Consider the following 26,924-nt stretch of genomic DNA (forward strand, 5'->3'; position numbering starts at 1 on the left):
AGGGGGCAGGAAAATGGGAGAAAAATCAATTTGTCAGAAAAACTCTATTGCTTATTCGAAATTTAGAGTAGGTGTTAAATCATTGTCTTTTTATTATGCACTTGTAATTTTGCAATCCTACTGCATTGAGTGGCCCTTTAATACGAACACATACATAGCTATCAAAAGGATGTTCCCATTATAAAGTGAAATATAGACATATGCGGTTCGGTTCGTTCCGAATCGAAATTCGGACGAATTTGTTAAATTCGGAGATTCAGATCGATTCGAATTTCCGAATTACGGTTGTACTGAATCTACCAAATAAATCCGAATTAGTTAGGATTTATTCGTTACATTCGGATGGCCATGGATTACACTAGTAATTGTACAGTATATTAGGTTATATCACTCTGCTATGGGTTACACCTAATATACAGTACATAATACTAGTCTAATACACAGCAAATCCCACCTAACACATACCGAAATGATGAATTTCCGAATCGAACCGAACCGAATCCAGCCGAATTTATTCAAATCCGAAATAATCCGAAATGAATCCGAAATGAATTAATTCAAATTTTTCCGAATTAAAATCGATCCGAACCGAAACAAATTTTTCCGCAGTGCATAAGTCTAGTGAAATATAAGTCTTTCTTGGATTTATATTATTTTTTTGTTGATGGATTAATAGACAAGGTAAAGCTAGAAAATTTGTTACAGGAACATCTGAAAGTACAACATATTTTGCAATAAAATTAAAAGGACCTAACAAAGGAAACAAAACTAAACCAAACAGTCTTTCATCGGATACACAAGTAGATTAATGTGTTATAACTGGCTGCATTTTTTGTCTTTTAATTTTCTGACAGCTCTTTTCATGTGTTAAGAACTGTGCACATAGACTAATCATTAATGTAGTGTGTTTTAGAAAATGTTTATAGTGATAAAAGATACACAAGGTCACTCACCTGAAATCCAACTGTGTCACTGTTTATTTAATTGTTCAATCAACCGTCTGATTCTTTTTTTTTTTCAGATGATCTATTATTGAAAGATTGCAAACAGGTCAACAAAACATGTGCATATAATGATTATTCTTTATTTGTAAACTTGCCTTTAAACATTTTCTGTAGCTTTTGGGGTCCCTTTGATGCTCCATCCCATTTCAGTGCTAGATACTGAGAGGAGCGCTAACAGTTCCGCACAAGCTAAATAGGGTTTATCATGGCTGTTTGCTTGCGTTGAGTTTTTTGCTCGTATTACAAGTTGAAAGGAAACACGATTGCTTGAGCGCCATTGAAGTTAACGCGCGTCAGGTTTGTGTGACCTCAGAGCTCTTGTTAACTGTTTTGCGAAACAAATAAGTGTCACAAAACACATAAAAAATTACAAGTTGCACTCATAATAACGCCATCTAATAAAGATTATTCAAAAAAATATTGAGCACAAGAGTTATAAGGGCTCAAAGATACAAGATCTCAGTTGTTCCGAAGAAAAGGGCAGCCAAAGGGCTTTAACAAAGACATAAATACATATACAAATATGGATATGTATGTGTGTATATATATATATCTACTGTATATACAGGGCTCAAATTTCCACTAGCCATTTAACGATGGGGAGTGAAAGCTAGTTAGTGAATATTGAGTCTGAAGTCTTGTGGCATGTTGTAAGTATCAAAGTTGGCACATTGTATTTGCAGAATGTACATTTCTATAGCAGCTATGACAAACATACAATTTGGGTTTATGTGCTACAACTATTATCTAAAGGGATATTATATATCCATGAAAGTCCAAGGATATGTTAGGGACCCCATTGGTGCTTAAACTGTTACTTCTAAGAGGCTAAACGGGGCAGAGAGAGAGATTGGAGAAAAAGGTAGAGTTAACAGAGAATGGAGAAAAAAAGAGTGAAGAGATATGAGAGAGGGGAAAGAAAGAGTGTAAAGAGAAGATATGGCCTGAGAGAGAATTGAGAGAGTAAAAAGAGAGATTGAAGAGAGAAGGGAGTCGAGAAAGATAGTTAAGAGCGAGAACAGAAAGATGATGGTTATTAAAAATAAATCTCCAGGTCTACTATGACCTTCCATGATGGTCAGCATTATCTGCACTCTCTTAGTTCAACAACTTCCATTTTCTATCCAGCTGTTGTCTTCCCCAGAACCTCTAGTTGATGTTTCTAACTGTTATAAATTTATTTTTTGTTAATGTATTACTGTACGTAGCATTATTAATTTATTATGGTATAAAATAAAAACAATATTATAAAATGTTTCACAATGGCTAAACATATGCAAAGAGTAGGTGAAGTAGTGGGTGTGGTGTGGGTGGGATTAGAAGTGAATAACATTAGCTTAGTTTAGGACTTGAAAGCTTAGTCCCTGATATATATATATATATATATATATACAGTATATATATACACAGATACAGCGAAGGGGGCTGAACCAGCAGCGAAGGGGGCTGAACCAGCAGCGAAGGGGGCTGAACCAGCTACCCGGGTTTATTATTAACTAGCCTTTTGCAGTTAAGTAGCTTAAAATATTTAAAATCATATTTGTATTTACTGTAAATATTTCACATTTTAATGTTCTGCCCATAGCAGAATATGTTCTAAGTATTTATAAAACGATATTCCTATACATATATAATAATGTATATATATATATATATATATATATATATATTATATATATATATATAATATATATATGTGTGTGTGTAGATACATATTGTACAAAATAGCATGAGCTATGTGTGTTTATGAATAAATAAAACATATTCTTCTATGTGAAAAACATTGGAATGTGTAATATTCATATTTCATGCCGGATTAGCCCACATGAGAATATGCGATCGGGTTTGAGTGCGAGTAGGGTTTTTTCTACTTTTTTTTGCTCCATTGACTTCTGCAGGGAATAGGTTATTGTGCTCGATATTTGAAGTTCGGCTTTTTACACTCGTCGGGTTAGCGCGCTAGTAAAAACTGTTAACTCGCAACTTGTAATAAAAGAGCTATTCAACAAGCTCAAAAAGCTTACGTCTAGCACAGTTAACGCTCAAGCGGCAACCTTACATAACAATCCACTTGTAATCTGGCCCTAAAATGGAACATGGTAGAGCAGCAGCTCCAAAAGCAAATGCAAAGGGTCATGACTCTAACAAAGGATCTACCACTCCCAGACAGGCATACAATGGGCACTGGCACGAGTCAATTAACTTTCTCCTTTCTGGACATTTTCTATTGGAAAGAAAGAAAGAAAAGAAAGAAAAGAAAGAAAAGAAAGAAAGAAAGAAAGAAAGAAAGAAAGAAAGAAAGAAAGAAAGAAAAGAAAGAAAGAAAGAAAAGAAAGAAAGAAAGAAAGAAAGAAAGAAAGAAAGAAAAGAAAGAAAAGAAAGAAAGAAAGAAAAGAAAGAAAAGAAAGAAAAGAAAGAAAGAAAGAAAAGAAAGAAAAGAAAGAAAAGAAAGAAAGAAAGAAAAGAAGAAAGAAAGAAAGAAAAGAAAGAAAGAAAGAAAGAAAGAAAGAAAGAAAGAAAAGAAAGAAAAGAAAAGAAAGAAAGAAAGAAAAGAAAGAAAAGAAAGAAAAGAAAGAAAGAAAGAAAGAAAGAAAGAAAGAAAGAAAGAAAGAAAGAAAGAAAGAAAGAAAGAAAAGAAAGAAAAGAAAGAAAAGAAAGAAAGAAAGAAAGAAAAGAAAGAAAAGAAAGAAAAGAAAGAAAGAAAGAAAAGAAAGAAAAGAAAGAAAGAAAGAAAATAAAGAAAAGAAAGAAAGAAAGAAAGAAAAGAAAGAAAGAAAAGAAAGAAAGAAAGAAAGAAAAGAAAGAAAGAAAGAAAGAAAAAAAGAAAGAAAGAAAAAAAAAATAAAAGAAAGAAAGAAAAGAAAGAAAGAAAGAAAGAAAGAAAGAAAAGAAAGAAAGAAAAGAAAATAAAGAAAGAAAGAAGAAAAGAAAGAAAGAAAAGAAAGAAAGAAAGAAAGAAAAGAAAGAAAGAAAAGAAAGAAAGAAAGAAAAGAAAGAAAAGAAAGAAAATAAATAAAATAAAGAAAGAAAAGAAACAAATAAAGAAAGAAACAAACAAAAGAAAGAAAGAAAAGAAAGAAAAGAAAGAAAGAAAGAAAGAAAAGAAAGAAAGAAAGAAAGAAAGAAAAGAAAGAAAAGAAAGAAAGAAAAGAAAGAAAGAAAAGAAAGAAAAGAAAGAAAGAAAGAAAGAAAGAAAAGAAAGAAAGAAAAGAAAGAAAAGAAAGAAAGAAAGAAAGAAAGAAAAGAAAGAAAGAAAAGAAAGAAAAGAAAGAAAGAAAAGAAAGAAAAGAAAGAAAGAAAGAAAAGAAAGAAAAGAAAGAAAAGAAAGAAAGAAAAGAAAGAAAGAAAGAAAGAAAGAAAGAAAGAAAAGAAAGAAAGAAAGAAAAGAAAGAAAGAAAGAAAGAAGAAAGAAAGAAAGAAAGAAAGAAAGAAAGAAAGAAAGAAAGAAAAGAAAGAAAGAAAGAAGAAAAGAAAGAAAAGAAAGAAAAGAAAGAAAAGAAAGAAAAGAAAGAAAGAAAGAAAGAAAGAAAGAAAAGAAAGAAAGAAAGAAAGAAAAGAAAGAAAAGAAAGAAAAGAAACAAAATAAACAAACAAACAAAATAAATAAACAAAGAAACAAAACAAACAAATAAATAAAATAAAGAAAGAAACAAAAGAAAGAAAGAAAAGAAAGAAAGAAAGAAAAGAAAGAAAAGAAAGAAAAGAAAGAAAAGAAAGAAAGAAAGAAAGAAAGAAAGAAAGAAAGAAAGAAAGAAAGAAAGAAAGAAAGAAAAGAAAGAAAGAAAGAAAGAAAGAAAGAAAGAAAGAAAGAAAGAAAGAAAGAAAGAAAGAAAGAAAGAAAGAAAGAAAGAAAGAAAGAAAGAAAAGAAAGAAAGAAAAGAAAGAAAGAAAGAAAGAAAGAAAGAAAGAAAGAAAGAAAGAAAGAAAGAAAGAAAGAAAGAAAGAAAGAAAGAAAGAAAGAAAGAAAGAAAGAAAAGAAAGAAAGAAAGAAAGAAAGAAAGAAAGAAAGAAAGAAAGAAAAGAAAGAAAGAAAGAAAGAAAGAAAGAAAGAAAAGAAAGAAAGAAAGAAAGAAAGAAAGAAAGAAAAGAAAGAAAGAAAGAAAGAAAGAAAGAAAGAAAAGAAAGAAAAGAAAGAAAGAAAGAAAGAAAAGAAAGAAAAGAAAGAAAGAAAGAAAGAAAGAAAGAAAGAAAGAAAGAAAGAAAGAAAAGAAAGAAAGAAAGAAAGAAAGAAAGAAAAGAAAGAAAGAAAGAAAGAAAGAAAGAAAGAAAGAAAGAAAGAAAGAAAGAAAAGAAAGAAAAGAAAGAAAAGAAAGAAAGAAAGAAAGAAAGAAAGAAAGAAAAGAAAGAAAAGAAAGAAAAGAAAGAAAGAAAGAAAAGAAAGAAAGAAAGAAAGAAAGAAAGAAAGAAAGAAAGAAAGAAAGAAAGAAAGAAAAGAAAGAAAAGAAAGAAAGAAAGAAAGAAAGAAAAGAAAGAAAGAAAGAAAGAAAGAAAGAAAGAAAAGAAAGAAAGAAAGAAAGAAAAGAAAGAAAGAAAAGAAAGAAAAGAAAGAAAGAAAGAAAGAAAGAAAGAAAGAAAGAAAGAAAGAAAAGAAAGAAAGAAAGAAAGAAAGAAAGAAAAGAAAGAAAGAAAGAAAGAAAGAAAGAAAGAAAGAAAGAAAGAAAGAAAAGAAAGAAAAGAAAGAAAGAAAGAAAGAAAGAAAGAAAAGAAAGAAAGAAAGAAAGAAAGAAAGAAAGAAAGAAAGAAAGAAAGAAAGAAAGAAAGAAAGAAAGAAAGAAAGAAAGAAAGAAAAGAAAGAAAGAAAGAAAGAAAGAAAAGAAAGAAAGAAAGAAAGAAAGAAAGAAAGAAAAGAAAGAAAGAAAAGAAAGAAAGAAAGAAAGAAAGAAAAGAAAGAAAAGAAAGAAAGAAAGAAAGAAAGAAAGAAAGAAAGAAAGAAAGAAAGAAAAGAAAGAAAGAAAGAAAGAAAGAAAGAAAGAAAGAAAAGAAAGAAAAGAAAGAAAGAAAGAAAGAAAGAAAGAAAGAAAGAAAGAAAGAAAGAAAGAAAAGAAAGAAAGAAAGAAAAGAAAGAAAGAAAGAAAGAAAGAAAGAAAGAAAAGAAAGAAAGAAAGAAAGAAAGAAAGAAAGAAAGAAAGAAAGAAAGAAAGAAAGAAAGAAAGAAAAGAAAGAAAGAAAGAAAAGAAAGAAAGAAAGAAAGAAAGAAAGAAAGAAAGAAAAGAAAGAAAGAAAGAAAGAAAGAAAGAAAAGAAAGAAAGAAAGAAAGAAAGAAAGAAAGAAAGAAAGAAAGAAAAGAAAGAAAGAAAGAAAAGAAAGAAAGAAAGAAAGAAAGAAAGAAAGAAAGAAAAGAAAGAAAGAAAGAAAGAAAGAAAGAAAAGAAAGAAAGAAAGAAAGAAAGAAAGAAAGAAAGAAAGAAAGAAAGAAAGAAAGAAAGAAAGAAAGAAAGAAAGAAAGAAAGAAAGAAAGAAAAGAAAGAAAGAAAGAAAGAAAGAGAGAAAGAAAGAAAGAAAGAAAGAAAGAAAAGAAAGAAAGAAAGAAAGAAAGAAAGAAAGAAAGAAAGAAAGAAAGAAAGAAAGAAAGAAAGAAAGAAAGAAAGAAAGAAAGAAAGAAAGAAAGAAAGAAAGAAAGAAAGAAAGAAAGAAAGAAAGAAAGAAAGAAAGAAAGAAAGAAAGAAAGAAAGAAAGAAAAGAAAGAAAGAAAGAAAAGAAAGAAAGAAAGAAAGAAAAGAAAGAAAGAAAGAAAGAAAGAAAAGAAAGAAAGAAAAGAAAGAAAGAAAGAAAGAAAGAAAGAAAGAAAGAAAAGAAAGAAAAGAAAGAAAGAAAGAAAGAAAGAAAGAAAGAAAGAAAAGAAAGAAAGAAAGAAAGAAAAGAAAGAAAGAAAGAATAGAAAGAAAGAAAGAAAGAAAGAAAAGAAAGAAAGAAAAGAAAGAAAGAAAGAAAAGAAAGAAAGAAAGAAAAGAAAGAAAGAAAGAAAGAAAAGAAAGAAAGAAAGAAAGAAAGAAAGAAAGAAAGAAAGAAAGAAAGAAAGAAAGAAAGAAAGAAAGAAAGAAAGAAAGAAAGAAAGAAAGAAAAGAAAGAAAGAAAAGAAAGAAAGAAAAGAAAGAAAAGAAAGAAAGAAAAGAAAGAAAGAAAAGAAAGAAAAGAAAGAAAAGAAAGAAAGAAAGAAAGAAAGAAAGAAAGAAAGAAAGAAAAGAAAGAAAAGAAAGAAAGAAAGAAAGAAAAGAAAGAAAGAAAGAAAGAAAGAAAAGAAAGAAAAGAAAGAAAGAAAGAAAGAAAAGAAAGAAAGAAAGAAAGAAAGAAAGAAAGAAAAGAAAGAAAGAAAGAAAGAAAGAAAGAAAGAAAGAAAGAAAGAAAGAAAAGAAAGAAAAGAAAGAAAAGAAAGAAAGAAAGAAAAGAAAGAAAGAAAAGAAAGAAAGAAAGAAAGAAAGAAAGAAAAGAAAGAAAGAAAAGAAAGAAAAGAAAGAAAGAAAAGAAAGAAAGAAAGAAAGAAAGAAAAGAAAGAAAGAAAAGAAAGAAAGAAAAGAAAGAAAGGAAAGAAAGGAAAGAAAGAAAGAAAGAAAGAAAGAAAGAAAGAAAGAAAGAAAAGAAAGAAAAGAAAGAAAGAAAGAAAGAAAGAAAGAAAGAAAGAAAGAAAGAAAAGAAAGAAAGAAAGAAAGAAAAGAAAGAAAAGAAAGAAAGAAAGAAAGAAAGAAAGAAAGAAAGAAAGAAAGAAAGAAAAGAAAGAAAGAAAGAAAGAAAGAAAGAAAGAAAAGAAAGAAAGAAAAGAAAGAAAGAAAGAAAGAAAAGAAAGAAAGAAATAAAGAAAGAAAGAAAGAAAAGAAAGAAAAGAAAGAAAGAAAGAAAGAAAGAAAAGAAAGAAAAGAAAGAAAGAAAAGAAAGAAAGAAAGAAAGAAAAGAAAGAAAGAAAAGAAAGAAAGAAAAGAAAGAAAAGAAACAAATAAAAGAAAGAAATAAAATAAAGAAAATAAATAAATAAATAAATAAAATAAAGAAAGAAAAGAAAGAAAGAAAAGAAAGAAAATAAAGAAAGAAAAGAAAGAAAAGAAAGAAAAGAAAGAAAGAAAGAAAGAAAGAAAGAAAGAAAGAAAGAAAGAAAGAAAGAAAGAAAGAAAGAAAGAAAGAAAGAAAAGAAAGAAAGAAAGAAAGAAAGAAAGAAAAGAAAGAAAAGAAAGAAAGAAAGAAAGAAAAGAAAGAAAGAAAGAAAGAAAGAAAAGAAAGAAAGAAAGAAAGAAAGAAAGAAAGAAAGAAAGAAAGAAAGAAAGAAAGAAAGAAAGAAAGAAAGAAAGAAAGAAAAGAAAGAAAGAAAGAAAAGAAAGAAAGAAAGAAAGAAAGAAAGAAAGAAAGAAAGAAAGAAAGAAAGAAAGAAAGAAAGAAAGAAAGAAAGAAAGAAAGAAAGAAAGAAAGAAAGAAAGAAAGAAAGAAAGAAAGAAAGAAAGAAAGAAAGAAAGAAAGAAAGAAAGAAAAGAAAGAAAGAAAGAAAAGAAAGAAAGAAAAGAAAGAAAGAAAAGAAAGAAAGGAAAGAAAGGAAAGAAAGGAAAGAAAGAAAGAAAGAAAGAAAGAAAGAAAGAAAGAAAGAAAGAAAGAAAGAAAGAAAGAAAGAAAGAAAGAAAGAAAGAAAGAAAGAAAGAAAGAAAGAAAGAAAGAAAGAAAGAAAGAAAGAAAAGAAAGAGAGAAAAGAAAGAAAGAAAAGAAAGAAAGAAAGAAAGAAAGAAAGAAAGAAAGAAAGAAAGAAAGAAAGAAAGAAAGAAAGAAAGAAAAGAAAGAAAAGAAAGAAAGAAAAGAAAGAAAAGAAAGAAAAGAAAGAAAGAAAGAAAGAAAAGAAAGAAAGAAAAGAAAGAAAGAAAGAAAGAAAAGAAAGAAAGAAAGAAAGAAAGAAAGAAAAGAAAGAAAAGAAAGAAAAGAAAGAAAAGAAAGAAAGAAAGAAAGAAAGAAAGAAAGAAAGAAAAGAAAGAAAGAAAACAAACAAAGAAATAAACAAAGAAAGAAAAGAAAGAAAGAAAAGAAAGAAAAGAAAGAAAGAAAAGAAAGAAAAGAAAGAAAAGAAAGAAAGAAAGAAAATAAAGAAAGAAAGAAAGAAAGAAAAGAAAGAAAATAAACAAAACAAATAAATAAAGAAAGAAACTAAACAAACAAAAGAAAGAAAACAAAGAAAGAAAGAAAACAAAGAAAAGAAAGAAAGAAAGAAAAGAAAGAAAAGAAAGAAAGAAAGAAAGAAAAGAAAGAAAAGAAAGAAAGAAAGAAAGAAAGAAAGAAAAGAAAGAAAAGAAAGAAAAGAAAGAAAGAAAGAAAAGAAAGAAAGAAAGAAAAGAAAGAAAAGAAAGAAAAGAAAGAAAGAAAGAAAGAAAGAAAGAAAGAAAGAAAGAAAGAAAGAAAAGAAAGAAAGAAAAGAAAGAAAGAAAGAAAGAAAGAAAGAAAGAAAAGAAAGAAAAGAAAGAAAAGAAAGAAAAGAAAGAAAAGAAAGAAAGAAAGAAAGAAAGAAAGAAAGAAAGAAAGAAAGAAAGAAAGAAAGAAAGAAAGAAAGAAAGAAAGAAAGAAAGAAAGAAAGAAAGAAAGAACCATATTCTCCAAATGTTTGCCACTGTAGGACAGCCCCCTATTTTACAAGGGAACATGTATAATGGGGTTTGACGACTATAGATGGACTATAAGATGAAACCAGAAAATCAGTTCTGCCATTCATTATATTGTGCAGTCAATACCCTATCCCCAACAATCATCTGTTTGTTATTGCTGCACCCTTATTTTAGTATCCATCCCCATTATTTTCTATACATGCCCTATTTCAAACAGGTCAATGCACTATTTCTCTTATAACTTTTATTAAATACTATCATTTCTATGGTTCATAAGACATCTTTTCGATATCAAAATAAATCAGTGTTTACAAGTAGCTTGTTTACATTTATTTCAGCACTTGAAATAGCTGGTTTAGCCTGTGGTATCCCAACCTATATCGTATATAAGTTTCTATACTGGAGTCTAAGCAATTTTGATAGGCAATGCAAACACATCAAGCAGAAGAAATTACACTTGCAGTGGGGTGCAGGATAGTTAAGTAATAAAATGTTAATTTTTCATTGTTCTTTCAAAGTATTGAGCTTTGCTTTACAGATAAATATAAGATAAGGAAGCATGTGTGTGTGCACAAAGTGATAACATAAGATCTAATATTGCCTGCAAACTCAACTCATTGTAATAGGTTGTGGTTTCAAAGAAAAAACCCAGCTAATACATATACACAAATGAGCCTGAAAATACAATTTCTCATACATGGTATAACAATTCATTGGAAATAAATTAAAGGAAAAACTATTTTACAGTATACTGTTCCTTTATCTTATTATCCTTGATATCCTGCTCTTTGATGATAACCCCAAAGATGATTCAATAAATGTTATACCGTAGTGTTTCTGACTGCTAGGAAATATTTATGTAATAGCTGGTTGCATAGAGAGGTACTCACGATTGGTAACCTAAACATTTCTTTTATAATGCCTAATATGTGGACAAAAGTGATACTGAGGGGTATAGTACCCATCGCATTGGTAGATTCATTGCCAAATGTAGCAGCCTCCGGAACCCAGAAAAGCAACTCTGGTACAATGGGTTAATCACTGGAGCAACATGATCTTATGATTAAATAATTCCTTTAACTGATCAGGAAAAAGGAAATGTTTAACAATATTATATTAAACATGATAAAAGGAGAATGTTGATATAAAAGTTGTATTAATCAGGATGACAGTTGATATATAGATGATTGAGGAATTTGTTAAGAAAAGTAAATTGTTGACTGAGTTCTTAAGGACAATTTTGCAAGATTAGACAAGATCTTTCCATACAGTGATGAGATCAGTGAAAGATAAAACTAAATCAGTGGCCGTGGGAACAAGGAAATAGGAGTCCCTGTCTTGTAGCATATAAATTATGTATTGAATTAAAAGAAATAGAAACTGAGGAATTTGTTGTTGACATAAGTATGGTTATATTTCAATATATTTCAATAGTCCTATGGTTTTTCTTCTGTTTAGTTGCCTTCATTAAATAGATAATGGTAAAAAACTAATAATAAAGTTCTTAAAGGGACACTAAACCCAAATTTTTCTTTCATGATTCAGATAGAGCATGCAATTTTAAGCAACTTTCTAATTTACTGCTATTATCAATTTTTATTTGTTCTCTTGCTGTCTTTATTTATAAAGCATGAATGTGATGCATAGGAGCCGGCCCATTTTTGGTTGAGAACCTGGGTTATGCTTGCTTATTGGTGGGTCAATGTAAGCCTCCAATAAGCAAGCACTATCCATGGTGCTGAACCTAAAATGGGCTGGCTGCTAAGATTTACATTCCTGCTTTTAAAATAAAGATAACAACAGAACGAAGAAAAATTGATAATAGGAGTAAATTAGAAAGTTGCTTAAAATGTCATGCTCTATCTGAATCATGAAAGAAAAAAATTGGGTTCAGTGTCCCTTTAATGCGCTAAACTGTAACACAGTAAAAATGCACCCTCATTTAAGTCATCTAGACAATTAAAGGGACAGTCTAGTCAAAATTATACTTTCATGATTCCAATAGAGCATGCAATTTTAAACAACTTTCCAATTTACTTTTATCATCAAATTTGCTTTGTTCTGTTGGTATTCTTTGTGGAAAGCTAAACCTAGGTAAGCTCATATGCTAATTTCTAAGCCATTGAACTCCCTCTTATCTCAGTGCATTTTGACAGTTTTTGACAGTTAGATACTGATTCATATGTATAGATAACATTGTGTTCACTCCCATGGAATCATTTAAGAGTCAGCACTGATTGGTTAAAATACAAGTCTGTCAAAAGAACTGAGATAAGTGGGCAGTCTGCAGAGGCTTAGATACAAGGTAATCAGAGAGGTAAAAAGTGTATTAATTTAACCATCTTGGTTATGCGAAACTGGGGAATGGGCAATAAAGGGATTATCTATATTTTTATACAATAACAATTCTGGAGTAGACTGTCCATTTAAATCTCCATTTTAAATAGACTTTCTAGTATAAAATAAAAATGTGGCAATTGTATTTTTGTTTTTTTGTGTATAAATTGTGCTCCACTTGTAATCTAGCATCATACATTTAAAGAGAAATGAAACCCACATGTTTTCCTTCATTATTCAGATAGAGCATGTCATTTTAAATAACTCCTATTTACTTCTATTATCTAATTTGCTTCATTCTCTTTGTATCATTTGTTGAAAATTATACCTAGGTAGGCTCAGGAGCAGCAATGCACTACTGGGAGCTAGCTGCTGATTGGTGGCTGCACTTAAATGAACTTTAATGTGTTCAGCTAGCTCCCAGTAATGCATTGTTGCTCCCTCAACAAAGGAGCAAATTTCATAATAGAAGTAAATTGTATGCTCTGTCTGTGTCATGAAACAATTTGCAGTCTGTTATCTAATTATTTCTGCTGAATCCAAACAATAGAGGTTTTGTTAACAAGATGACTGTGGAAAGCCCTGTTTTCTCTAAACTCAAGTCCAGATTGACCACTCCTTTTAAGGAAAGTGGGTGGAGTTTGACCTTTGAAAAACAAGTACAGTAAACAAGGTGTTAATCTGTCCTAATAACATTCATACTCTGCTGATATATTAATCTTATGGGAGACTGCAGTAAAATGTAATGACAAGATGCTTATTGTCTCATTTAACTACACAAAAAGGGTTAAACACATAGTCAAAATTGTGCTTGTGTGCTAATCTAGGTGAGAAGACAGATGTTGAACCAACTGAGAGCAGACATACATCTATATGCTCTAATTACTGACTGTGGCCTCATCTGGAGTGTTGCATGTGTGGAGCTTTGTGAATATGTGTAACTGGTTTTAAAGTAGATAAACACATAGTAATAAAAGGAAACATGTTTTTGAAAATGATATGCTATTACAGAATAAGAATAGATCATTGCATTTTTACATTGCACTATCCCTTTAAGATTAAACATATCACTTTGGTTAATGCTACTTTTAAAAATCCTACTTTACCTACTTTACAGTAATTAACAATAACATAACATGCATTTATCCTATTAGGTTTCATTGCTATTAGCTTATCCATAATTAATTCTTTTTCTCCTGCCAATAACATAACCATGCCCCATTCACATTTTTCTGAGTTTCCTCTGAGCTTTGCTTAGCTCCTGTATCACCAAAGGGGAGTTGATTGACAGACAGATGATGTTGCCATGGCAGCAGACAAAACTGATTTACATATATTCTATGTCATAAAATGAGTTGGAGGTGGTGGTAACTATTCATTTTAATATTAAAATAGATCACTGAAAATTAATTTATTAAACAAGTTATTGTTTATCTTGAAGTCAAGAACAGTTGTTGCTTTTTTCAGTTATTAAAAGGGACATATTACTATTTCTGTTGTATATACAAACGTGCTACAGACATATTCTTGTTGTAAAAAGGGTTAAAGAAAAGCTGTTTGGATTTAAGGAGAAACTAACATGAAGAGCATGATTATTTTCTTTCAGGATTTATATTAATAATACAATTTTAAACAACTTTCTAATTTACTTCTATTTTCAAAATTGGTTCATTCTCTTGGTAATCTTTGTTCCAGAAACTACAATGCACCTGGGTGAGCCAAACCATGAGACATATATGTGCAGCTAATCAGCAGCTCATGGGCTTACCTAGGTATGCTTTTCAACAAAGGATACCAAGAGACTGAAACTGGAAAGTTGTTTAAAACTGCATGCTCTATCTGTATCATGAAAGAAAAATTGTGGATGTCATGTCTATTTAAGAACTTAAAGGGACATAATACTCATATGCTAAATCACTAGAAACTGATGCAGTATAATAGTAAAAAGCTGACAGGAAAATATCACCTGAGCATCTCTATGTAAAAAAGGAAGATATTTTACCTCACAAGTTCCTCAGCTCAGCAGAGTAAGTTCTGTGTAAAAAGTTTTTTTTTTTTTTTTTAATATTTATTTATAAACCAGAAAGAGCAAATACATGTTCAAAAACAAAAATTCAGGGCCGGAATACAGTATATTCAAACAGTACAAAAGCAAAAGAAAAGCGTGAAAGACTCTTGTATTACCACAATGAAACAAAATCTTCTTATTGCTATTATAGCTTCATTAACTGTATCATCAGCCTATCAATAAATCCACTATTACTGGTGATTTTCTTGTGTATACCCATAAAAACTGAAAACAAACAAACAAAATAACAGAAAAAAAAAATAAAACACAGTAAAACAAAACATTTCCTCCTCTTCTATTTCTTAAGCCGTTATTTTTCTATTGATTGATTAGCAGTGTGCTATTTCTAAATGGATACATTATCTGTTCTTGTTGTGTTTTGCCCAAAGATCTTATCAGTGGATCCCACTTTTTCAGGAACAAACATACTTCATTTTCTTTAATTGCTTGTGTAGCATGTTGTTCTAGAATCATTTGTTTCATAAGGAAATTCTTCCACTCCATGAAACTAGGTTTTTTCTGTTTTTCCAGTTTTTAAATATTATGTTTCTAGCTGTTAGTATTACTATGTTTATCAGTCTAATATTTTGCTGCTTCGGTTCTGATTTATCAACTATAAAAATAATTTGTTCTATATTTAAATAGTTCTGTCTATCAAGAATCTTAGAAAGCCAGAATTCAATCTTCAACCAAAATTGTTTGATCATTGGGCAGTCCCATATCATATGTAAGAGATCTGCTTCCAACATTTTACATTTCGGGCATTTATCAAATTTTTTATTTCCCCATTCTGAACCTCTTTTTGGAGTATAATAAGTTCTGTAGAGCAATTTTATATGTGCCTCTCTCCATGTCTCTGACATCGTTGTTTTAGCCACATTTTGAATTGATTTTTTTAAATAATCTATATCTTCCCGAAAGTGGCTCCACTTTTCAGACAGTTGTTCTAAATTGGCTAAACCTTCTTGAATTAACAGCATTTTATACCAAGGTGATATAGAGTAAATTCCCTGCTTGACCATCCCTATCCAGGAATCCATTCTTTCCCAATTCCAGCTATATCCATAATTCCTAATCAGTTTATCTACATAGTGCCTTACTTGAAGGAAGGCAAAGAAATCCTTGTTAACCAGGCCAAATTCTTCCTTTAGCATCTCAAAATTATTCACAAATTTTCTCTCCAAGTTTATAATTTGATGTATATACTTCAAACCTTTTCTTTCCCAGTTCTTAAATGTCACCGACTTTATAACTTCAGGAAAAGCCAGGTTATTTTGAATTCCTAGATATTTCGATATTCCAAATTGGATCTTAAGCTTTACACAAACTTTTTGCCAGGCCTATATAGGATAGTATATTGTTTTTAGCCTTTTCAATTCTATTGGTAATTTCGGTCCTGGTATATGTAAGCAATTTGTCATTTTAAGTGAAGGAAACAAATTTAATTCTATTTCTGGTATTGTATAATATGTAATTTCTGAGATCCATTCTATAACTATCCTACTTAAAATTATCCAGTTGTAGTACTCTAGATTTGGGAGTGCAAACCCCCCATTTTCTTTTTGTAAATATAGTTTTTTCATAGAAATTCTAGCTTTCCTTCCATTCCAAATAAATTTTTGGGTGTCTGATTGTAATTTTTTTAAATCTTTTTTATAGATTGGTATAGGGATATTTTGCATAATATAAAGTATTTTAGGAAAAGTTATCATTTTATATAGATTTATTCTACCCATTATGGAGAGAGGCAGCTTCGACCAAAATTTAAACTCCTCTCTTATTCTATTAAACAGCGGTGTATAGTTCATAGTGTACCATTTATCTTCAAACGGAGATATGTGTATTCCTAAATATCTTATACCTTCCGGAGCTATCTTAAAATACTTCTTAGTTTTGGTGGTAGCTTGACCATTTATCATCATTAATTCAGATTTGTTCATATTTATTCTATAACCCGAAAAGGTACTAAAATTATTAATTATTTCCATTATTATGGGAATATTCTTCTCCAGATTGCTTACAAATAAAAGCAGATCATCCGCATATAGCGCTACCTTACATTCAAATTGCTCTATTTTAATTCCTTCCATCTTCTCTCTTAAGGCACATGCCAATGGCTCAATGACTAAGTCAAATAGCAAGGGGGACAGAGGACACCCTTGCCAGGTACCTCTTTTTAAAATTATGTCACTCGAAATTTGACCATTAATTAATAATGCTGTATGGGGAAAGTTATATAATTTTTCAACTAGTTTGATTATTCTTTCATGAAAACCAAACTTCCTTAGTGTAAAATATAAATGGTTCCACTCTATTGAGTCGAACGCTTTTTGTGCGTCCAATGATATAATAGCAGCATCAGAACTCTTAACTAGTCCCCCCATGCTCTTTTGATTTTTAAAATAATCTAAGATGAGAAAGACTTTTCTTATATTGGACGCAGAGTTCCTCCCTTTTAAAAAACCTGTTTGATCTTTATGTATTATTTGTTTAAGTACTCTTTGAAATCTCTCCGCCAATATACCAGTTAACAGCTTATAATCTATGTTTAAAAGAGATATAGGCCTATATGAGTCCATCTGATCACTTTTTTTATTTGGTTTCAGTATTAATGAGGTCCAGGAAGAGATGAAATTATTTGACATATCCTTTCCCTCACAAAGATAGGAGTTAAAAAGAGCTTTAAGAGTGGGTACTCTATCTGCTCTAATAAAATTTTATAATACTCATTAGGCAAAAGGTCTGGGCCAGGCGATTTGTTATTCTTTAAGTATTTTATCATCTTTTCAATCTCCCTCTCCGTAATGGGTTCTATTATTTTGTTCATTTCATCTCTATCTACCATTGGGAGTTTTATATTTGACCAAAATTTTTCCTTATTATCCAAATTTAGATTTTCGGCACTATATACCTTTTGGTAATATTCTTCTAATGCTTTCATAATATCCTCTGTTTTATTCAACACTTGTTCTTCTTTATTTAAAGTACCAATAAAATTATGCCCCCTAGATTTGTTGGCTAGTTTCGCCAAAATTTTACCAGACTTATTCCCATACCTAAAATATTTTGAACTGTCCTTAATCTCTTGTTGTGTAGTATAGTTTAATAACCATAGATCTCTTGCTTCTTTTGCCTCCCCATATTTCTTCCAATTAACTATTGATGGTTCACCCAAAACTCTATTATATGCTGATATGAGCCTTCTTATAATTTCTTTCTCTCTTATTTTCTGTTTTTTTTTAATCACACTTAAGTATGCTATGATTTCTCCTCTTATTACCGTTTTAGATGCCTCCCAATAGATTTCAGGCCTATTAGCATATTCAAAATTATTGCGAGCATAGTCCTGCCATTTTGTAACTAAAAATGTCTTAAACTTATTTTCCAATAAGTAAGTTGGAAACCGAAATCTTTTAATTATAGGATTGTAGTTATTCATCTTTAATCTTAAGGTTATTGGAGCATGATCTGACAGAGTTATGTCTCTAATTGTAGCTTCTGCCTCAATGTCAAACAATTTTTCCGAAACTAAAAACATATCTAGCCTAGAAAAAGTTTTATGAGTCTTTGAGACACAGGTATAATCTTTACTTACTGGATTATTTTCCCTCCATATATCTTTAATATTTAAATTATTCATAAATTTCTTAAGAAGTTTAGATTCAAGTTTATCTCTTCTACTTTTTTTAGAGACTTCTCCAGTTCTAAATCTATCTATTGGTGTTTGACAAACCATATTGAAATCTCCACCCAGTATAAGTGTGCCCTCTGTCTCTGTCAGTAAATGTGCTTGTAGATCTAACCAAAATTTGGGGGAATGTTCATTTGGCCCATATATGTTACAAATTGTAATTTTTTTTCCCATAAGTTCAATTTTTAAGAGTATATATCTCTCATTTGGATCCAAAAAACAGGTTTTCATTTTATAGTCTAAACTTTTCCTTATAAGGATAGCTACTCCTCTCTTTCTACTTTTACACAGAGTTCCAAATACCGTACCCACCCAATTGGTTTTTAATTTTTCCAACTCCTCTTTTTTTAAGTGGGTTTCCTGTATTAGTGCTATATCCGTTCCTATAATTTTGAGTTGTTTAAGTATTGCCTTCCTTTTTAATGGAGAGGTAATTCCACCTACGTTCCATGAGGTAATTTTAATTATACCTGTCATGTATTATACAGGAGGGGGGAAAAACACACATGTCTAACCTATAGACAGAAGAGGAGGATGGATAGAGAAAAAAAAAAAAAAAAACAGAACCACCACAACGATTTTAAAATTAAAAAAACAAGCAGTAAAAATTATACTTGGTGTAAGGACAAGTGGAAACATCTTTCTTAAAAAAAAACAAATTTCTTTGTGGCTAATACTGTACTACCAGTATAGCCAGAACAGCTTATAGTCAAACATTTACTTATTTAATCTCCTTCATATATAATTCAGCGTCATTGACATTTTCTAACATTTTGATTCCCTTTGTGTCTTGTATGCGTATCCTAGCGGAATATATTAAAGTGGCATTCAACCCTCTGTTTATTAATTGGGTGCATATTGGTGCCATCTCTCTTCGTTTATTAGATACTTCTACAGAATAATCTTGGAAAATCAATTTTTTTTTATCTTCAATAGTTACTTCTTTCTTTTTCCTATAATAATGGAGCATTTTTAATTTATCCTGGAAGTTAAGAAATCGAGCAATTATAGGTCTTGGTCTATCATTGCTTCTATCTTCCCTCATCGGTCCTATCCTATGACTTCTCTCAATCAAAAATGGTAATTCGTTAGCAGGAATTTCAAGTATCTCAGGGAGAATGATAGATACAAATTTGTTTAAATCTTTATATTGTGTTTTTTCAGACACACCTATTATTTTAATATTATTCCGCCTGGCTCTGTTTTCTGAATCATCTACTTTAGCCTGCAACTCTCTTATGCTTTGCTCCATTTTGATTATTTTAGTCTCATTTATAATATTGCTATCTTCTATATTAGAGATCCTTTGCTCTGCCTCGGTCAGTCTCCCAGCAAATTGTCTAACTTCAGTTGCTAACCCTGAAATTTCTGCTTTGACCTGCTCAAATTGAGGAATGAAGATCTCTGATATATTGTTAATCAATGTCTGAGTGTCTATTTGGTTGAAGCCCTCATTATTTATTTCAACTATAGCTTCACTACTTCCTTTACCTTTCTTATCCCTATTCCTGGCCGTCATTGCCGGTGATTTGCTCTTTGCCTGTGTTACAAATTTCTCCATGTATGAGTGTATCACACTTACTCTCTTAATGTAAAAAATTATTAGTGCCAATTACATGTGCAAAAAAAAAAAAATTATATATAAAAAAAAAAAGTGAAATAAATATCAAAAACAAGGATCCACTTCACTCGTAAATTATCTGTGTGTATATAGCCCCTTACCCTCCCTCCCCCCCTTTTTTTTTTTTTTTTTGTGTTTGTATTATATTTTAAACAATTTCATTAGTGATTTATGTGCTATTAATTAGTGTCAATAGTATAACCAGCCTCTACCTAGCAAATAGGGATATTTATAAATCTATGGTTAATGTAGGAATTGTTATCTAAATCTGGCTAACTTTAACCAAATTATCACTCTTATCACCACAGCAAAGAAATAATCTTAAACGTAATTCCAACAAAGAGAAAGAGAAAAAAAAACAAAAAAAACAAAAAGGGAGATATTTCCAGCAAAAGAGGCAATACAAAGTTATTATCTCATCCACTTTCAGGCGTCTCCTGAGGATAATATTGCAGATTTTGTAAGATCTTATCTGCAGGTTATTACTGTTCTGATCTCTAGCTGTCCGCAGGTTAAAGGCCAGAGTCTTAAATTGTCCCAAGCTTGGTTTTCCCTGCTTTGTTTGTATATCCTTTGTTAAACAATCAGGTCAGTCCTCTTCTTTTACCCACTATCCCTCTTATCTCTTCCTCAGAGGTAGTTATTCATTTAAATGTCACCATGGGTAAAGCAAAACATATATATATATATTTATTTTTTTTTGTCTATCCTCCACCGCTTTTAAGTCGACAGTCCCAACAGTCTCAACAGTGCCCTAGTCCGGTATGTCTATGTCACAGTTACACAGTGCAGGCTTTAACATACCTCTTAGTGTCTATCTCGTTACTGTCTGCCTCTGGTTCCAATGAGCCGTTTACTCTGTTCACTCCCGGTGATAGGCGAGACACGCCAAACACTGTATTGCCTGCTGAGTTAGGACCGGAAAGACGGCTGCCAATGATGACGGCAGCAGCACAGCCTCTTTCCCCTGTCTGGGGCCACACACCGCTCCCGGGGCCAGCTCCCAAGCAAGATATGGAGAGGAAAGTCAAGGCGATACCGCACCGGCCATGGACTGCATACGTCTAGGACACCTCACAGCTGATTCACTCCAGCATCCAGGTGAGATCGATCTTCTCCCAAGCTGTTTCTTCCAGCCGAAGGGGAAGCCCCACAACCAGCCAAACGTCCGAGCGGTTAGCTAGCTCCACAGCCGTTTCCTTTTCTAAGGGGGAATTCCTTTACCCACTGTGATTATATGTCAGACCCCTCTCTGAGGTTCTCATTCTTCCCTTCCAACAGTGTTACTCGCACTGTATAAAATTCTGGTATTTCAGGTATTTTAGCAAGCGCCGGAGTCAGCCCCCAGGTTTCCACAAGCCTTAGGTGTATCTCTAGCAGGCGTTATATCGTCCAGGACAAACATTAGATTACAAACTGTCTCCTCCGTAGATAATTTTGCCAGTTTCCACTTTCCAGCCAACTAATCCTTTCCCCAGATTCGAGCCCAATCCTGGGCTAAGGTTACAGCGTTGAGGGGGAAGGGTAAACTTCCCTTCTAGCTGACGCTACCACAGAGCAACAGCACACCTACACCTGTTTTGCCGAGTTCTGTGTAAAAAGTTATACTCAGCTGCTGCTCAGCTGCAGGTAAAAAAAAAATAAAAAAAAATGAAGAAATGAACAGCATCCAATCAGCATCAACAGTGCTGAGGTCATGAACTCTTTTACTGTGATCTCATGAGATTTCACTTAACTCTCATGAGATTTCATTGTAAAATTCCTTAAGCTGAATAGGGAAATAACATGAGAGTGCACGAGGCTCAACCCCTTAGCTGTCCCGGGACAGACATACTGATTTGCTGCTTAGAAGTCCTTTACAATGGGATGTGGCTACTGAGGAACTTTTGAGGTAAAATATCTTTCTTTTTGTGATTCAGAAACAGCAAACAATTTTTAAAAAGTTTCCAATTTACTTTTATAATCACATTTGCTTCATTCCTATGGTATTCTTTGTTGAAGTGATACCTACATAGGCATCTGGAGCACTAAATGGCAGGAAATAGTGCTGCAATCTAGTGCTCTTGCAAATGTGCTGTTATATAGTGCAGCAGACAGTTTCAAGCTCTTGAGCTTATGTCCCTACTTTTCAACAAAAGATACAAAGAGTACAAAATAAATTTGATAATATAAGTAAATTTGAAATTTGTTTAAAATTGCATACTCTATCTAAATTATGAAAGAAAAATTTGCGGTTTCATGTCCCTTCAAATAAGAGTCACTCGAATATCTTCATTTCTAGTGATGCCAGAGATTTGATTTTGTCCTTCTCAGATGTAGGATTACATAGATTAATTCTGCTAGAAAACAGAAAAATAATACACATATACTTGTAGTGTGAGATCACTTTGACCGCATTTAGTATTGGGGAATTCCTGCTTCCATATCTGCAAACTAAACTAACATGGGACTGAATCCAGCAATTACACAGTAACCAACAGATAAAAAAAAATATGCAATGCATATTCTTATTTTGTATGTCAGAAAATGTCCCAGTGTAACATATTGCAGCTAAATTGGGAGAACTAGCATATTAAAATGCAAAAACATTAAAAAAAAATCCATTATAATTAGTATGTATCTAGGACTTTAATCCAATTTAATTGCTTATAGCCTGGAACCATATATGATTCTAATACAAGACATAGCACGTTTAGAACATTTTATATGAAATGTAATAGCGTGACAGAGATCTCTAACAGTTTTAATTCTATTTTGTGATTAAAAACAGTTGATTACATGTAAAAGGAGAATGGAAAATTAAATAAAAGTTTGAGAGAGGTACAATTGAATTGAATTGCTTTGTCTGAAATGAATATAAGATTGTTTCTGGTTGTCTTCAGGGGCCCAATTCTCTAAAGCTCTCTGGTCTGGTGAGATTATCTAAGAAGTCTTGTCAAGCTACCTCAAAGAACGTAAAGGATCATGAGACCACAAACATTTTCTTTCATGAGTCAGATAGAGAATACAATTGTAAACAACTTTCCAATTTACTTATATTATCTATTTTGCTTTGTTTTCTTATTACCCTTTGTTGAAAAGCATACCTAGGTAAGCTAAGGAGCTGGCTGTTGATTGGCTGCACATAATTAGTATGTATCTAGGACTTCAATCCAACAATAGGACTCTTGTTATTGGCTTACCAATGTGTTCAGCTATCGCCCAGTAGTGCGTTGCTGCTCATTCAACGAAGGATACTACAAAAATGAAGCAAAATTAATCATAAAAGTAAATTGGAAAGATGAAATATATAATAAAATATAAATATATATAAACCCTGGTATTGGAAAGCAAAACTGACACACTGCAAAAAGGAACATTCTAAATAAAAATGCACACTTACATTAAAGGGACATGAAACCCAAACCTTTTCTATCATGATTTAGGTAGAACATACAATTTTAAACAACTTTATAGTTTACTTATATTATCAAATTTGCTTCATTCTCTTAGTATCATTTGTTGAAGGAGCAGCAATGCACTACTGGTTTCTAACTGAACACATGGGTGGGCCAAGGGCAATTGGTAAATATATGCAGCCACCAATCAGCAGCTAGAACCTGAGATTACCTAGATAGACCTTTCAGCAAAGGATAACAAGCGAAGGAAGCAAATGAAATAATAGAAGTCAAATGGAAAGTTGTTAAAATTGGTAAGTTCTGTCTAAATCATGAATGTCTAATTATAATTTTACTGTCCCTTTAACAAGGTTTCCTAAGCCTACACCTGCATCATGCTGTTTTTTACCTTGACCCTCTAATTAGGCAATACCATTCACTCTTCAACCTTTGTATAATAAAAGACAACCACATCAATAACTTGGGTATCAAGGCCGCAGCTATTTTATTAGCTACAACATAATAAATAACAACTTTATAAATACAAACAATAAACATCTTATAAAACCCCATAGTTCCTGCCCAATAACACTTCCTTAAGTACTACCCCCAAGCCTCTCCTGACCCACCAGGAGGTACCCACTTCAAGCATTACCCTTAAAAACAGGCAAGCACTCCGCCAACTGGAACTGAACCCTAGAAGAAATTCTCAAGGAGGGAGGGCGGGAGCTTCTTTCCCAATTGCTGATCTGGAATGAAGAGGACTTTATTTCCTGGAACCTCTTCTTAAGTACCCTTAAGTCTAACACCCCCCACTACCACCATCCAAACAATACATTGTTGCAGATGCCTTCCTTGGGTTCAAAAGCCCTTACTTCCTAATCTTTTCATTCAGGGCTGCCTTTCTTCTGTATAGCTTTACTAATCAGAGGCTGCATTAACCAGGCAGTGCAATCATATGCCCAATAAATGCAACTTCTGATTGGCTGCATGGAGCAAAGACATGGTCAAAGGAAATAGCAGCAGAATGAAAGGGAGAGGATCAGAACACTTCTCTAAAGTACGACTGTGTTTTTATTTTGAAAAATAAAGATTATTATTATTATTCAAAATAATAATAATAATGTTATAATGTTGTGCTAATAATAAGTTTGTTTTTGCAGTTGAAGTGACACATTTAAAAGCCAATTCTTAGTGAATTTGTACGGTTTACATATATCCCAACTCTGAGACATGGAAGATCTGTGGCCTTTGGCCTACCTGTGTTTGGTAGGTGGAGCTGAAAAAGAAGGGTGGGGCCACAATTGTGTCATGGGGGGCCTGTGTTGGGCAGAGCCATGGTGTGTCATGAGCTAGAAAAATGTTACATTTGCCCTGTTTTAGGGAAGTTGCGAGGGGGGCAGCAGGCAGGGACCTCTGCAACCTGAGACCAGTGAAACCCAGGATGGAAATGTATGTTACTATCCATACAGCTACAAATCCATTCCATAATTTATTAAGCTTTTAAAGGGACAGTCAACTCCAAAAAATGTTATTGCTTAAAAAGATAGATAATCCCTTTATTACCCATTCCCCAGTTTTGCACAACCAACATGGTTATGTTAATACACTTTTTTTTTTTTTTTTCATTGTTGAGCAGTATAATTTTTTATTTTTTTTTTTATTTTTTTTTTAAGTTTTTATTGAGGTTGTTCCAAAAACCAATACAGCTTATGCAAAATAATATCGTACAGAACATGCATGAATGGTACATTTCACATATACTACTTCCATCAAAATAAGTAAGATCTGTAGCATAGGCTATACTATGGAAGAGTCAGGAACCTCTTTTCTATAAGTATATGATAAAATAGATTAACAAGATATATTTCAAGCAACAATAACAATACATATACTGAGCAGGATGAGTTTCCTCACTTAGTATTTAAGTACCCTCTGTACTTACTTTAGGAGAGGAAAGTGGGAACTATGAGTGGACCTGTAAAAATGTAGTGAATGAACACTTATGCTGTTAAATAATATCAACATTAGGGGGGTCCTTTCTAGAATTAAATAATGTAGTAAGATATGTAGGTATAATGCAGTGATCGGTAGATATAGAAACATACATGGTAAATAGAATGCAATAATCAATATATACATCTAAACATATATGGTAAACAGCAACTAGTAACCAAGAGGTCACTATTTTAATATTTAGAAAACACAGTAGAATATATAGGTATGGTGCAGTATATAAAACATGGTGGCTCAGAATAGGATGGCAATTAGTATGTCGAACAATAGATACAGTAAGGGCGCCATTCCTGTACTAACACAATATGATATATAGATATGGTATAATATTTATTATGCGGTATGGGTAAGATAAACCGCGTAGAGAATTTTCCCAGATTGGGAGACTTATTGTGGGGGGTGGTGGGGGGGGGGGAGGTGGGAATTAGAATACAGTAGATAATTAAATGGTAAATATGTTCCATATAATGGTATCCATAAGTTTAGTAAACATAATGAGGATACTGAAGAAGAAAAGGGTAGCCTTGTTTATCAGCAGTAATGCCTTGCTAAACTCTCAAGTACAGGTAGGGGCTTGCACCTAGCTAAACTGAAGGGGAAGAGGGCTTTACTGCCTCGGCCGCTGGCAGCCCAACCCCCATATAGTAATATCACTAATGTTATCCTAAGGGCTTGGCATAGGAGTGAAGCAGAAAATTAAGCTTGGTGACCTATACACTGCCAGAAGCAATATTGAGAGAAAACAGGGTGCGTATAAAGGAAATTTACTCAGCTAACTAGTATGAATGGCCAGTCCTGCTGACCTAATTAGATAATAGATATTATGATGAGAAGCTGCATATTTCATGAACATCCCTGAGAGTGCAAAAGCAAGGAATCAGTGTATCTAAGACAAAATGCAATATAACATCCAAGATAATCATATAACATAGCATCTAGATTCCACCAGCATTCTGGTAGGTGCACCTAAAACAGTAGACACATATGATTACATAAAGCTGGTCCATATATATACTATAGAGTAGGATGGCCCTGTGTTAGAAAGTCACCCATGGGTGGACAAGGTAACCTGAGAAGTGATGTGTTATGAAATATAAAATACTGTAAACATGCAATATTGAGTACCAGAACCTGCATATAAGGTAAGAGCCTTTACAAAACATCACTACTAAAGTAGAGAAAAAAAACGTTACACTACAAGTATCTCTCACTAAACCATAATAGCAATCACAACATTAACAAAAAGGTATAGTGGCATAAATGCTTAAATCAGGTAAGGGGTTGATAGGACATGTCTAGGCATCATTGGAGCAGTCTCATGTAGCCAGGCTGGGTGAGAGAAGTCACTATGATGAGAAGTGCCAAGATGGGGATTTCCTTACCCCACACCGGACCGAAAAGCTGGATAGAGTCTCCGGGTCACCATGTTGAGGCTATGGATCGTAGCAAATGGGTTATACCGGGTAAGGCAGTCCGGAGGGGAGAGAAGTTCAAGCAGGAGGTGGGAATGTCCATCCCTGTCTGCACATTGGTGCGCCGAGTGTTGTAGGAGAGGCTTTGGGGCACAATGTAGATCATACAGACCCGGTGTCAAGATGGGCAAGTTGGCATCATGCCACTTAGGGGTTCTGTCTATGCGGCAAAACAACAAGGCTGGGTAAAGCGCTCTAGATGCGGTCACACTAACCTGAGGTAAAGCTCCTAGAGTATCGTGAGCAGTCCCCAAACCTTCGGCTGGCATGTGATCACACTGGGCCTCTTTGTCATCAGGGTTGAGCGGTTGAATAGTGCGGGCTATGTTCCGTGTCACTGACTGCTTAGGCTCTGATAAAAAATGGCGTCCGGTTATAGCACTGCACCTCTCCAAGAAGACGTGTATTTGTAACATAATGCGATCTGCTTCCTCCATTCTTATGTAGATTAGTGACCTCTCGTCCCAAGGCTACCAAGTAGCAAGTTTGCAGGCTGTTACTGACAGCTAGAGGTATTAGGCAGACCATGAGGTAGATTCTGCAAATGGCGTGTCCTAGGTTGCACGCTTCAGGGTTCTGGAGGCTGGTATTTGTGGTAATGCTCCCCTTCAGTAAAGTTATTGATGGTAGCAGAGGCTTCACAACCTCCTTGGCAGTGAAATAGTTGAGTATTTGAGCACAGACAGTCGCAAATTTTATGTTTTATAAATCTTATAGATAGAGCTGCAGAGAAGTGCGACCGTCTGGCTTCACAGCTGGCTCCGCCCCCCATGTT

This window comes from Bombina bombina, chromosome 5 (genome assembly GCF_027579735.1).
Source record: "Bombina bombina isolate aBomBom1 chromosome 5, aBomBom1.pri, whole genome shotgun sequence".
In the NCBI taxonomy this organism is placed as follows: domain Eukaryota; kingdom Metazoa; phylum Chordata; class Amphibia; order Anura; family Bombinatoridae; genus Bombina; species Bombina bombina.